Raw genomic sequence first — 8,740 nt, 5'->3', positions numbered from 1 at the left:
CATTTTTGGCAACAAAAATTACATCCATACGGAAATAATCCAAATGTATTTTAAAATGCAAGAGTTATGTATAGTATAGGTCTACATATATTTTTATCTTCATTTGTTCATTAAAGCAGCTTTAAAGGATTTTATGGTACATTTTTTTTTCAATGCTGCTACATGACATGCTAGTGTTACCCAGTTGCTACAGAGGTTAGTAAATAGCTTGTAAAAAAAAAAAAATTCATCTTTAAGTTGATAGCATTTTTACGGCACAGAAGATTTTCATGGTCTTTCCCCATCTTAATAAAATACATTGTAAGTAAAAGTTTCAATTTATTTGCTGTAATGGTTTGTGGATAAAACATGAGTTAATTTCCCCTGTGGTACTGCCTTTGTAATCTTAACTCAGAACCTGCCCCCCACTCCCTTTATTCATGTCAAAATGATTAATCAAAGGTTATGGAGTTTTCCATAAAATATGTTCTTTTTAACTTTTTGTTTTGAAATACTTTCAAATTTACCAAAAAGTTGCAAAAATAATAGAACTCCTTACCCTTTGTTCTGATTCCCCAAACTTAATATTTTGCCACATGTGTACTCTCCAGTTCAAATGAAATATTTCTGTCCACATTTAGAGTTTCCCCGAACTTCTTTAGCTTTTTTTGATTTGGAGCACCTGCCTTTGGTCTTTCACAACACTGCCCCTCCCCCCCCTTTTTAAAAATACAGTCCAATTATTTTATGGAATGCTACTTAAATTTGGGCTTGTCTGATGCTGGTCATGATTAGATTCAGATTACATTACATTTTCCTGGCTAGAATACTGCATAAATTATGTGGTGTTCCCAGATATCTCACCTGTAGTCACCCTATGTTCCTTAGCCCCTGGTTGGTAATGCTAATTTTGATCGGATGGTCAAGGTGTTATCCAATTTCTCCATTGTAGAGCTGCTATTTTTTCCCCTTGCAGCTAATCTGTGGAGAGATACCCTGAGATCTTGCAAATTACCCTGCTCTTTATCAAACTTTCACATCTAGAATTAGCATCCGTAAGTGATCCCTGTCTGAAACAATCTACTTTGGTGGCTGTGAAATGGTAATTTTACAATCCTGCTTCTCCAAATACAACTATTGGTCGACATAGGATATGGAAGAGATTTCTCTTCTTTCCATTTATTACTACTAAGGACTCATAGATTCTTACTGTGTTCAGTTGGTTATGGTTCATTGCTATCCTTATTAAAATCTTTTTAATTAATGGATTTTACTCATTAGGGCAGTTTTACATTTACAGCTAGACTGAAAGAAAGTATACATAGTTCTCAGATACTCCCTTTCGGTCCTACCCCCACAGTCTCTCCAATTTCCCTGTTGTTAACATCTTGTATTTGTATGGTATACTTGTTACAATCGATGATTCCATACTGGTACATTATTATTACCTAAAGTCCACAGGTTACATTAGGGTTCACTTTTTTGGTAGTCTGGGTCTATGGTTTTTTCTAAATGATGATGTCCCTTATTCACCACTACAATATCTTACAGTTTTGCTGCTTTCAAAATCCCCCTTAATGTGCAAATCATTCTAGTTTTGGCCAGTGAGAGTTATTTCAAGCTGGTTCTTGTTCCTTCTGATATAGCCTATCTTTTTTTTTTTTTTTTCTTTTAGCATTTCTAGCATGATGTTCTAGGGTCATCTTAGACTTTTCTTGCCTCAGCCTTGAAATCAGCCATTTCTCCAAGGGGCCTTGGCTTCTTTTAGTGGGAAATAGTATTTAGTAACAAACATCTGGGCACTAAAACTTTTTTTTTTTAATATTTTATTTATTTATTTGACAGAGAGAGATCACAAGTAGGCAGAGAGGCAGACAGAGAGAGAGAGGAGGAAGCAGGCTCCCTGCAGAGCAGAGAGCCCGATGCGGAACTCGATCCCAGGACCCCGAGATCATGACCTGAGCCGAAGGCAGCGGCTTAACCCACTGAGCCACCCAGGCGCCCCAAAACTTTTTGTTTTAATTAAAGCAGTAAGTTAGTGTTGCATGTGTATCTTTGTCTCTCTCTTGGTTGGCTAACAAAGTCATTCCTTGTGGATTTCATATTAGAAAAGCGCTTGTTAGGAACAGCTGCCTTTGTATCTCGTTGCCTTGGAGTTTTATGGCAAACTCCCCCCATCAGGAAGGTTAACTCATTTCTTCAAATCTACAACCACATTTTCTATAACCTAATAGCATTTGCTGACAAAGGAATATGCTTAGTTTATCATCACACAGGGGCAAGCAGAACAAATATTTCCCTACGACATGTGGCGTCAGAACCCCTCCTGCTTCTGTAAGCAACTCCTCTCCAGGGATGGCTTTCCACTGATGATCCTTCCCTTCCCCGGCGACTTCATCTTCTCTCGTTGGTTCCTTTTCATCAACAATGAAATACCCTCAAGTCTCTCCTGTCTTAAAAAGGCATAGCCATTACTCTGTCCAGAAGTGGTCCTTTGTCCTGTCACTCACAACCAGATTTAACTACATTCATCCATACCTATCTGTATTTCTTCACTGCCCGTGTTTTTCTCAGCCCACTGAGTCTGGCTCCTCAGTCCTTCCTGTTGATTGGGCTTACCCCATTCTCACCAAGATCACCAGCTAATTTCTAGGATTCAGACCCATTAGATTCTGTAGCTTTTGTCATAGTTGACTTCTCAGAATCATTTAGTATATTTCATTCCCTGTTCCTACCCCCTTTAAAAAAAAGGGTTTATTTATTTATTTTCGAGAGGAGAGAGAGTGAGACCGTGACCTGGGCATAGAGAGGGACTGAGAATATGAAGCAGACTCCTTGGTGAGGGCAGAGTGGGACATGGGGCTAGATCCCATGACTGTGAGATCACCACCTGGGGCAAAACAAAGAGTCAGTTGCTTAACCAACCGAGCCACCCAGGCACTGCCCACCCTCATTCTCTTCTTCTTGGGGTCTCATGATTTCTGTCATTTCTCTTTCCTTCTTCCCCTCTGGCCATTCTTCTCAACCTCCATTCCAAACCCACACCACTGCTTGCCACTGAAATATTGGTGTCACTTCCCACTTTGTCCTACCCCCTTTCTTCTCACTTTAAGTGATATCCCCTCATGGTCTCCTCCCCTGTATGAGTTCATTAGCTATCATTTTTGCTGGTGGCTCCCTAAATTGTCTTTGACCTAGATCTGACATCTGACATCCAGATTTTACATCCACCAATGTGCTGGAAATATTCCCCAATTATTTTGCTCCCCACACGAGGAGTCCAGTTCCAGGGCAAAATACTATGTGTGATCTGTCAGCCCTGACCACAAGCAGTTCCAAAGCTTTGCCTGGCAGGTGTCACCGGGGAAACTGCCCTCCCCACCCCAGACTTGGTGCACAGCTGCTGATTCACAGCCCTCCCTGGAGCTTTCCAGGTCTAATGGGAAATTGGATCTCGGTACACGAAAGTGGGGAGAGATCCACGAAAGAGACAGACCACCCCTGGGACGCCTGGGTGGCTCAGTTGGTTAAGCAGCTGCCTTCGGCTCGGGTCATGATCCCAGCGTCCTGGGATCGAGTCCCACATCGGGCTCCTTGCTCAGCGGGGAGCCTGCTTCTGCCTCTGCTGCTTCTCTGCCTGCCTGTGCTCGCTCTCTCCCTCTCTCTGATAAATAAATTAAAAAAAAAAATTAAAAAAAAAAAGAGAGAGACAGACCACCCCTGATTGGTAGGTAGCAGCTTTAATAACCAAAGGGAATTTATCCATGAGGCTTGTCTCAGGAGGAAGCAGGACGAATGGATACCTGCACCCACCCTAACATAAAATCTTAAAAGTGGATATAGAAGCCCTAATCGGGTCCAGCCACGTACACCATGCAGGTGTTCTCAACATCGCATCCCCATCTCAAGGCTGTGTCCTTGGAGCAGCCTCTGGGCGTGGGAAAGGCAAGCAAAACCCACATTCCAAGGACAGGGAAGGGGCAAGGAGCCTCTGAGTGCCCAGGGGCAGCTCTCAGGACAGTTTTCTACAGGGAGCTGTAGACAAAAAGCTTAGGCTGCCCCAGGCCAGCCACGCTCATCAGCATCTCTGTGTTCCCCACACCTCCGGGCGGACACCCTTTTCTCTACCTTGACTCCCTGCCTTTCCACTCCTAGTCCTTCTCCCTCGCCACACCCTGCTTTTGTTCAGGAGCCTTTGTTTGGGGATCCCTGTTGGTGAGACAGTTCTCCCCATCTGCTTCACCTATTGGACTTCTCTGAGCAGTTCCAGTTGGAGTGGGGGGACCCTGGGGAGCCCGTGCCTCTCTTGCTTGGCCTCGGGGGCCATAAATGAATCAAGGCTTTGCGTTTTCTTTTCAGTTGGGCTTGTGTCCTAGTGGGCTACCTGGACACTCAGAGGGCCCTTCCCATTGGGAAGCCCGTGGTCTCTCTTTGGCTGAAGGAAATGGGAGTTTGTGAGTATTTTGGATCTGTGGGTTTATGGTTTTCATCAAATTCAGAGCATTTTTTACCATGACTTCTTCAAATATTTTTTTCTTCTGTGCCCTCTCTTTGTTCTCTTTCCAACATAACACATAGGTTATGTTGACACTCTGGTGTGGCTCACTGGTATTTTTTTTGTTTCTTTTCAGTCTTTTTTCTCTCGAATCTTCATTTTGCACAATTTCAATTGTTATGTTGTCAAGTCCACTGACATTTTCCTCTGCCATGTCTAATCTCTGTTAACCCTATTTCAGTATATTTTCCATCTCAGACATTGTGTTTTTCATGTTTGATATGGGTTGTCTTTGTTTTTGTTTTAATATACCTTTCGTGTCTCTCCTTAACATATTAATGCTTTCTTTTACCTTCTGGAACATACAAAATATGGTTTTAATAACTGTTTTAATGTTCTGGTTTGCTAATTCTATTTACTGTTTGTATTGATCTATTTTCCTTCTCTTTACAGGTTCTGTTTTCCTGCCTCTCTGAGTGCCTGTTGATTTTTGATTGGATGACAGACACTAAATTTTACGTTATTGGATGCTAGGAATTTCTGTATTCCTATAAATATGCTTGAGTTTTGTTCTGGGATGTAGTTAGGTCACTTAGAAAGAGTTTTGTCCTTTGGAGGCTTGTTCTGTTAGGTGATCCCAGAGAGGGGCTTAACATGGGGCTAAATTTGCCCCACTGATATACTCCTGAGTACTCTTCCCGATGCTTCATGAATGATGAGGTTTTCCACTCTGGCTGGTAAACTATTCCCTTCTTTGTATGAGCCCTAGGGGTTGGTCCTTTGTTTTTTGGGGAATAGCTCTTTCTCTAGCTTCAAGTTTCTTCACAACACATGCTCGAATCAGTACTTAGTGAAATACTTCAGAGAGACCTTTTGTAGACTTCCAGAGTTTTCTCTGGAACAGCATTCTCCTCTTCCTGTCAGATCCAACTGCCTCAGCTGTCTTGGGCTCCTGGTGACATATCCTCAGTTCACAGGGCTCTGGGTTCCTCCTCTCTGTGCTGAGGGCTGGAAATTATCTCCAGGAAGTCAGCTTGGGTATTTACAGGGCTTACTTGTTTATTTTTCTTCTCTCAGGAAGTACTGTCCTGAACTATCTATTGTCTAACATCTATGTATTTAAAATATATTTTGTCTTTTGTTTATTAGTTGTTTAAGGCAGGAAAGTCAATCTGGTCTGTGTTATTCCATGACAGCCAGAAACGGAAGCCCCAATATCGTGCTGTTTTTTAGATACTTTCTCCTCTCCATTTTTTGTGCTTTTTCCTTATTAGCAAAAAGTTGTACTTCCAGGATTTACCCTTGATGTCTCTTCATTTGTTCTCTCTAGTTTTTATCTCTTTGTATATTTTACTCTTGGTTCTGAGGGATTTACTTGACCTCTAGGGAAATTTTTATTTCTGCAAGTACATGCTTAATTTTCAAAAGCACTTTCTTATTCTTACCCTGCCAGGGTATTGGGGTGGCTCAGTAGGTTGGGCCTCTGCCTTCAGGTCAGGTCATGATTTTGGGGTCTTGGGATCAAGTCCCTCATTGGGCTCTCTGCCTGGCAGGGAGCCTGCTTCCTCTCTCTCTGCCTACTTGTGATCTCTCTCTCTCTCTCTCTCTCTGTCATAAATAAATAAAAATCTTAAAAAAAAAGATAGCACCCTGTCTTTGTTTTATGGATGCTCTAATATGTCAAATCTTTAAGTCTTTGGGTTTTTGTGACATTCTCATCTTTCCAACATTTTATTTCTTCAAGAGGCAATTTGCTCTGTTTGCTTGTTTTTGTCTTTCTCCCTTATGTTGCTTGTTTCTCTCATTGTCTGGTAATCTTTAGGTGTCCATTTATATTTAAAAGGTCAAAGCTATTTTTCTTTCCCTTAAAGAGGCATAAAAAATGATTCTTGGGCACCATAACTAATGTCTTACTAGTAGGATAAGTTGTTGTGCACTAGAGGCAATACAAGTTTGTGAACCCACAATAGCGGGCTCTTCTCAGTACAAAGGCTGAGGCCACAGAACTGTGAGCTTGAGGCAAAAGGGAAACAGTGGTGAGCCACAGGCACCCATCTGTTTCTTACCTCATTTTGATCACTTTCAAGGGTTATTTGTTGCTTTGGGAATGAACCCAAATAAAACTCCATTCTAAACAGGGACCAAGTCCTCATTGTCCACTTTTCGGACCTGGAGCAGACTTGCATATAGTAATGCTTGGGTGGCCAGTCCATGACACCTGGCATCCTCTTTACTTATTTGGGTCCAGCAGCCTGCATTTTCAGTGGCAAGCACCTGCACTTCTTTTTGGGCCAGAAGTTTTTAGAAATGATGGGTAGGTGTATAAATATCCTAGCTCCCTGCCCCTTGGCCAGTATATTTCTTCTTTTATTTTTAAAAATATTTTATTTATTTGCTTGTTTATTTATTTAGCTTGTGTGTATACAAATGGGGGTAGGAGCTAGAGGGAGAGGGAGAGAAGATCTCAAGCAGACTTCGTGCTGAGTGTGAAGCCCAATGCCGGGCTCGATCTCACGACTCTGAGATCATGACCTGAGCCAAAATGAAGAGTCAGACACTTAACTGACTGAGCCATCCAGGTGCCCCTGGCCAGTATATTTCTGGGGAATGTGCTCTACACCATTTCCTTGAGCTTTTCCATGGGATTAAGGTTTACTCTCCCACTTTGATACTGACTTGTTGGAAGTTTTCCCTTCCATGTATCACTTCCCTGTGCTTTGGCGCTGTCCTACACCTCCCAGAAAAACTACATGCCCTCAGTAGTCGTCTCAGGATCTTCTTGGGGGGAGATCCAATGAAGATCAGTGATAGTACGGGCCAAAGGTCGACACCCTTCCCATATCTCCTTACACCAAAAGCCCAACTCCTTTCTCTCTAAAAGTTCAATAGAGAGATTGATAAAGAGGAGCAAATTCCCACTTCTGTGCTTCTCAGAATGTGTTCGATCCTGTTATGGCAGGAAAAATTCAGACCCCCAGAATGTGGCAGAGTTGTCTCTTACTTAGACTGTTAAGCTACAGTGAATGCAAATCTGCAAGACTAGTTGAAATGTAGGCTCCAGCTGTCACAAAGAATCTCTTCTGCTGATGTTGGGGTTTCGTATCTGTTCATCTCTACCAAAATAAGGTAATTTTTTTTTTTTGCTCCTGCAAAAATCAAAAGCACAATAACCCAGAAATATGCAGATTTTATACTCAATGAACAACTTGGGTATCTTTTCAGGCAGTGATTCTGACATTGGTGTGCATCAAGATCACCTGAAGTCATGTTAGATTAAACCCCAGCCCTCACCGGTAGCGTCCCTGATCCACTTGGTCTAAGTGGCACCAGAGTTTGCATTTCTAGTAAGTTTCTGGGCAACTGCTATTGTCCAGGGAGCACACTTTAAGAACACCTGCTTCAAGGGGCTGATGTTCTTCTTTCTCCTAGCTTAGGTGATTATATCTTACAGTCTGTTCCTTTTGTAGACTCTTCTAATATGATCTAGGTAGTTTTCCATGTAATTGTATTGCTGCTAGTTGAGTCAAGGTCTTTTATTAGTGATGATAGGATATTTAGAGTTTCCTACTTATACAGGCATCCTTGGGCTGGCATATTCTACATTAGCAGTTCTTTTAACCTTGGAAAACATTAGCCTGATTCATCTAATTTTTAATTTTTATTTTTGCTGTGGAGCCATTTTCATATCTGCTCTGGGTTTCAGCAGTGGCCTTACTCTTGTCTTAGCAAAAGGATCCCATCTTCTTGTCATCTGTAAGACTCCTGGCCCTGGTTTGGGAGGGAGGGAAGGGGTCAGGTAGGAGGTGGGCTGAGGCGAGGAGGAAGAGAAAGAAAGGGGTAGAGAGGGCAGCCAGGGTTCCCATATTCCTGGACAAATGCACACCCCTGTTTCCAGCAGAGAGGCGTGGAGGGCTGGGGGAGAAGAGGAGCCCTAGCTCTCCGCATCCCCAGACCACATCCCCAGTCCCCATGAAGGATCCAGTGCTGGAAGCTGGCTCCAGGTAAACAGAGGAATCCTGGGAATCCAGACAAAACCCCAAAGCCAAGACCTTTTTTTTTTTTTTTAAAGGAAAATTCTTCTTTGCTGTTCACAAGGAGCAATAAAACCCTTTGGTTTTATTCCTTATAGAAGAACAAACTGTCCCTCTCGCCCTCCCTTGTCTGTATTCACAGCGATGTAAACAGCTAGACAGCTTCCCCCATAGCGGGATTGGTGGTCCCACGCGTCCTGGCCGCAGGTGCCTGTCAGCCGTTGTCTTCCCGCTC

The sequence above is a fragment of the Mustela lutreola genome, chromosome 2 (genome assembly GCF_030435805.1).
Source record: "Mustela lutreola isolate mMusLut2 chromosome 2, mMusLut2.pri, whole genome shotgun sequence".
NCBI classification, from domain to species: domain Eukaryota; kingdom Metazoa; phylum Chordata; class Mammalia; order Carnivora; family Mustelidae; genus Mustela; species Mustela lutreola.
The sequence above is the reverse complement of the archived record's forward strand: the minus strand, read 5'-3'. Positions refer to the sequence as shown.